Here is a 6,997-nt window from a genome sequence, read left to right on the forward strand (position 1 = left end):
AACTCTTCTCCCGCTGTACGGGAAAATCCATTTTCAGCATCGACAGTCGCATGAGCTTGAGGTGAAAAATTCCTGGATTTCTTAGGTTTCCACAGACAGTCCGTGCCAAAAATACTCCGACACTATTGATTTTATGTTGGCAAGCGATTAAAGAAAATGTATTTGCTCAGTGACTCCACCGCTTCGGAATACCATAGACGTGATGGAGACTCTGCGCATTAATTTGTTTTGCGCGTCTTCGCGCTTGGGTTAAAATGAGATGCAGTGATGGGACCTCTTTCTGTACTACTCCAATGTATTTGTGCACTATCATGAAACTAATAAACTTTGATGCAACAGACGTGAAAGTGTAGGCAGGCTTGGTGATTGCACAAAGTCGAAGTGATGGCTGCTTGGTTCTACTGACTTTTATTTTGTGGATACAGTGAGGGGTAATGTATCACAAGTGTGTATTATAACCAATTATGGTTATAGGGTATTTATATATTTAGTTAGTTAGTCCTATTTATTTATACACGCCTCAGTGGCTGTGTGTGTTGCGCTAAACAAGGCGAGGTGCGCGTCTTACTGCAGGTCGTGGCGGCAGTTTGCCTCACAAAGGAAAAAAACAAAAACTACAAAATGGTGCGCACGACATTTTGGCGCGTAATTTTTTTGTAGTTTAAGTTCTTTTAGCACTGTAAGCCTGCATGTCCACCATTTGATGAAAATGTACTACTAACCAGTGTGTCAGCGGCCCCTCCAGCACTCCCCCCCCCCCCCCCCCCCCGCAAAAAAAAAAAAAAAGAAAGCGAAAATCATGCACCCCTTCGTCTAAGGACGACGATGGTTGCACGCGCAGCTTTCTCGTGACGGATTCTTTGCTTGTCTGAGTTTTGACTCGGTTTCTGCTACTTCATTGAGCAGACTTTTTGCGACATTTGTGTGGGGGTCTCAATGGGAACCTATGCGTAGGGACAATTTGTGTCTTCCATTAGTGTCTGGGGGTGCTGGGCTGACACATTTGTTTGTACACCAGCTTGCATCGCGGTTTTTATTCTATAAAGTGACGCATCATCCACTTCTGCTGAACGTTATTCTACAGCGAATAAGTTTTCATTTAGCTTTTTTGCTTCTCTCCACGGGTGAAGTTAGTACGAAGCTGCCATGAGGTATTTCATAAGGTGGTCGACGCCTTTCATTTGCGAGGTTTTCCCTGCAACATCTGTATACCCTTTCCAGGAAGGCTTTGACGAATATTTTATCAGAGAACCTGTTCCCAGTGCCGGTTTATCGCCAGCCTTACATTGGCCACCATAAGGACAGTGTTTTGAAGCGTGTCACACGTATGTGTGTTCCTTCAAATTGAAAAACGTTTTTCTTTAAGCTGCATACATCAACCCTCCCAGTAAAAACATGGTTCAGCGAGAAAGGAATGTCTATTCCTTGGTCTGACAATTGCCGTTTATGCAATCAACCTGAAACCATTGATCATTGTTTTGTTTTGTGCTGGGATGCGGTGTTTTTCTGGGATGTGTTGCAACGAACTCTTAAAAAGGACATGGACATTACCCCTTATACAATTCGGTTCTTGCTTTTTTGGGATGTTACTGGAGTGCCCTATGACATATTTATTGTGATGGTATTATATAGCTTGTGGAAGTGCCGCATGACGGACAGGCACGCGGAACCCCCTCACCCAACGATGCATTTTTTCGGGAGCAGGCTGCGTTGGTGCGGAGCATTTATGCGGCGCAAAGTGACCCACCAGAATGGCTGCATCTGTTGGACGCGTGCGTCTGCCTGCCGGAATTTTGTCGGACGGCTTATTTTATCTGCACTGATGCGCATCTTCTTGGATGACTGATAACTTTTGTCGGCTGCAATTAGTGCAGTTTTCCATGCAGTAAAGGAAAAAAAAATGTCGAGAAGCAGCAATCGGTTAGTTGTCAGCTTCATAACGCGAGGGACCCATGTTCGACTCCGGCCCCTGTGGCGTTTTTTTTTTTTCCTTTCCCCCACGATCATTCATCATCATCGTCAGAGAAAGTTGGCTTTCCTGCAGGGTGTTTTCGCGTTACAGACGCGATCAGTCAGAACACCAAAGCTTCGCTTTAAAAATGTGTGCAACTTGCACTAGCGGCGCAAGGGCATCGATGGCCATCGGTTGCGATGCGCTGGGCATGATTGTATATACGCAGCTACAGCTGTCGCACGATTTGATCGTCTCTCTGAGGAATGCTCGCTCAGAAAAATGTGGGTTGTTTCTTGCAGGTTGAAACGAGAATGGATAAATGCCTAAGTATTTGCGAGGTCCTACTTTCTAAAATGGATGAGACAAATCTCTAGACCATAACTGGATCACACGTTCACAAGATATGGACAAAACGTCCTCAGTGATGCCAGCTGGAGCACACGTTAGGTGATAGCGCTCGTGGCCTGTCTGGGCCTTTCTCGCAACCGAGTGCGTGGAAGGAGGAAGACGTGGTCGACCTGGGAAATATTATATGTACGACGCGACGTCGTTCTGTCTGCCCGGTGCACGGCAGGGGCCTACTTAGCTGTCCTCGCACGATGATTTCCGTCGGCCGCACGTCACGGGGCGCCCCGGTAAAGAAAAAAGGAGAGAGGGAACGGATGCGTATTACAAGTGCCGATTGCTTAACTGGCTTAGTCATAGAGCGGCACGCGGGATTTTTAAGCGTGGCTTCCAGAGAAAAGTGTCCCGGTTTCAGCGGCAAGCAAAGATGACATCATGAGAGCCATGCTCTCTCGTCAAGTGGACGGGGTCTTTATAAGATTGTTAAACAATGCTTAGGTGAGTTTGCCAAGAGGAAAAGAGGTTTATTTGTCCATAGAAGCAGATGCATAACACGCCTCAAGAAGCTATGCGGGCGAGTTGGCCAAGATTGAGTTCGAGTGTGAGCCCACAAGAGAGAAGCAGCATGGAGGCGTTGACTTCCATATCTGGAGAATTCTTTCCTACTTTTTGAAGTAACAAAAAAAATTGGCGATCTGTGACAGCGTTCACTCAGAAAAAGTACAAAAAAACTGAAAAATGATGACGGCAAAAAAAACACAAGACGATCATTAAAAACTAAACTACAGAATTTCAGGATACATGCACTGGGCCTACTATTCACAATTGCACACAATTGTACGGTCGGCTTTTTGTTTTTCTTTTCTTTCTTTATTTTTCCGCCTGGAAGGGCGTTGCAAAATGACTGAACGGCGAGGTGAAAACTGGCATCTACGCCTCAGCTGGCGACCGAAACATAATTATCGGTAGTCATCACTTCATGAAAAGCAGAATGTGTCACCCTCTCCCCCCCCCCCCCCACCCCCGTCACCACCCACCATCTCCTGTGTACGCCATTAGGGAGGGAAATAGTTAAAACCGACAGAGTTCACTACTACTGCCAAAATAGTATTATTTGGCAGTATGTAGAGCGGCACTAGCTCTGGACTTAAAAGGAGCGTTCGACAACGTTGCCCACGAGACCATCCTCAAGAACCTCAGCGACACAGGGTGTGGTCAGAGGACTATATAACCGACTTCCTCTCAGGCCGCACGGCAACACTCAAAATAGCTGACGTCACCTCCAGTCCTGTCACCCTAGGGAGCTGCGGAACGCCTCAAGGATCTGTCTTATCCCCTCCATTATTTATTATCTCCCTAATTGGTCTTCCTCAGCAACTGACCAGTATACCTAACCTAAACCATGCCCTCTATGTCGATGATATAATCATCTGGAGGGGCACGGACTCGATATGAGGGATACAGGACACACTACAACAAGCAACAGATGCCATCAGCCAATATGCGGCCTCACCTGCTCACCCGAAAAGTCTGAGCTATTGATTGTGCGGCCTCAAAGGAACAAGAACGAGCCAGAAGACAAAGACATATACGTCGTCTTGGAGGGACATACAATCAAGCCCCCCTGCCAATCCCTTCGAGTACTTGGCCTCCACATTCAAGCCGATGGTAAAAGTAACGTCGCGATCCAACGCCTGACGAAAACCACTGAACAGGTCATTCCCATGATACGCAGAGTGGCAAATAGACAAAGCGGACTCAAAGAAACAGACATCCTTCGCCTTTTTCAGGCATTTCGGCTCTCGAGAATCAACTACATCATACCGTATTTGATTTTAAGCAAGAAACACGGAGAGAAAATTAACACCCTCATACGGAAAGCAATAAAGCATGCCCTAAGCATTCCCATGAGCACGTCCACCGACAGGCTGCTGAGAATGGGCTTGAACAATACGCTGGACGAGTTTCTGGAAGGCCACCTCTCAAGCCAAAAGGCAAGACTAGCCAAGACTTAAGCGGGAAGAAAAGTCACCGAGAAAATAAAATGGGCTTCCGACACTGGAAACCAAGAATTAAAATTTCCTGACCATGGGAGAGCGCAAGTCACTCTTCGTCATCTACCCAGGAATGTGCACCACGTCCACCACACAGGCAGGCGGGCAGCAAGAGCTAAAGCCTTGAACAAGGTATATGGAGCAGACCGAAACACTGTCTATACTGACGCAGCAGCTCTCCCTGGACGAAAGGCCAAGATAGCAGTAGTGACGACCAAGCAAGATCTGGTCACAAGGGCTACTGCAAAACTAGTTCAACGAAAGAAGCGGAAGAATTAGCCATCGCGCCGTCTCTCATGCAGACCATAGCCCGTACAATCATCACGGACTCTCAGGAAGCGTACCGTTACCAATCGGGATGGGTGGCCCCTCTAGCACATCGAATATTATCAAGTCAATTCTCCAACCGAAAAGTGCAAATTGTGTGGACGCCTGCCCACCCCTCCATGGAGGCCAACGAATTTGCTCACCAACAGCCCCGCGTACCGACCAACCAGACCATGGAGAGTACGGTAGAGCCTATCCCACTCACTACATTCCAAGATATTACTTAGCACTACAGGCTTAGTAGGAGAACATTCCCACATACAAGCCTCGCAAAAGATCAGGAAATAACTCTGCGACGATTTCTTCAATCAAATACACATCCTCATCCCACCCGACTTAACCTAATGTACCCAACCGAATATTCAGCCGGATGCAAATTATTGTAGAATTATTGTAGGCACATTATTGTAGAATGTAAAGTTACGCCAGGATTGCCGCCCGTAATATTCCCTTCCCCCACCCCCAAGAGCAGTGGGAGACACTGCTGTCTAGCCCCTCCCTCCCGGACCAGCTCATCCTCGTCGAGAGGGCAGCCATGGTCAAGATGGCCAATGGATTCCCGTGATTAGGGAACCACTTCCGCATGATCTTCTGATCAATGCTCCTAATAAAATCTCTCTCTCTCTCTCTCTCTCTCTCTCTCTCTCTCTCTCTCTCTCTCTCTCTCTCTCTCTCTCTCTCTCTCTCTCTCTCTTCTCAACTAAGGAAAGCTTCGATTTTCAGTCGATGTAATTCGTTTCCTCTGTGCCCGTATTTAGTGTTCAGTTAGCGCTGCCATCCCGTTGACAAGCGCGAGACACACGACTAGAGCATGCGATTGGCATGCGACTGATCGTTGCGAGTGATCGTTAGGACCGGTTCTGGCGTCGTGCGCTCGTCGGAGGAGGCTCACGACGTGCGACTGGCGAGCCATATGCAATCGTACGGTCATTGCGACCGTTGTGAGGCCGCAGCCAATGAGAGCACGAAGGTTTCGTCATAATGACGTCACTGTGGAAGCTTCTTTCGAAGACCCGAGGAGGCGCGAGTGGCAGCAGTTGCAGTTCCGAGAATTTCGAGGGGCGAAGCGCGCTCGCGCGTCTCCGTCGACCCGCTTCAGCGACGGAAAAGGGGCTCCCGCCACAAGTCCCTACAGGGCAATTGTTTTTTTCTGCCTTCTACATTTTTTTTTTTTTCACAAGCGGTTTGTTTTGGTGAGTTAGATGGCTCATGGCTGTGCGAAGTTGGCGGGGACAAGAAGCTCCAGAAAACACCTCAGAGTAGCAGAGGATAGAGATAACGCGGCACGTATGGACGTGTCATGCATGAGCAGCCAAAATGCAGACACCAGGAAGACACCAGGAAGACACATGTTGCGAGCGGTACCAACAGCACGGACGAGCGGATGATGATGATGATTATGGCGAGGATGGGGATGATTAGTAGTTCTCCCTTTGAATCGGGACGTCGGTTGTCAGAAACCGACTTGCCTGTTTTATTCCACTTACTTGCCCTACTCTCAGCTAACCTAATAAATTTGCCCCATCCCAGCTCCCCCCATCCCTGTCTTAAACTCCCATCACTCCCTCCCCCTTTTTTCTTCACCCCGTTGTTGTAAATTCCCGTCCGTATGATTACTCCTCCTGCGTATCGATCTCTTCCCTGCTTTTCCTCCACCCCCATTCCAGTCGCCTCTTCGTCACCTCTATGGCCCTGAAGTTGGGGCTTCCCCTCACCCCAAATCCCAAAGCCTCTGCCAACGTCGTTTCCCATCGTCCCGCGGCGGTCGTATCTCTGTGGAGTCCCTGACAATATGATCTATGGTTTCCCAATCTCTGCCGCAGAATACTCATGTTTCATACTATACCCGTGTATTTATGTCCAGATTCTCAGGCACCCCGCCCGTGCTTCAAAGAGCAATGCACTGCCTCTCGTATTGCCACAGAAACCTTCCTTCCTGATTTCTAGTTTCTCAGTCCTATAAGACTCCAGGGTATTTTTCGCTTCCATTCTCTGTGCCCACTTTGTCGTCTCTGCTGCCTTTACCTGCTTTTTAACTGTTGTGTAAACCCCACTTTCCCCTACCGACTTTCCGTACCGCTTGGTCAGCTCTCTGGTCCTCCGTCTACACCACGTGTCTATGCTCCTCATATGCAGGTACTTAAACACGCTCGCGGCCCATTTTTGGTCCTCCAGGTCACGAAGTCGCTCCTCAAACTTTATCTTGCTCTGCGCCTCCCTCGCCTCGAAAGACTACCAGCCCATGTCCCCCTGTACCGCTTCATTTGTAGTTTTTCTATGGGCCCCTAATGACAATCTGCCTACCGCCCTCTGATTT

The sequence above is a fragment of the Haemaphysalis longicornis genome, unplaced genomic scaffold, assembly GCF_048455015.1.
Source record: "Haemaphysalis longicornis isolate Haplotype H1 unplaced genomic scaffold, Haemaphysalis longicornis Haplotype H1 scaffold_2, whole genome shotgun sequence".
NCBI lineage: Eukaryota > Metazoa > Arthropoda > Arachnida > Ixodida > Ixodidae > Haemaphysalis > Haemaphysalis longicornis.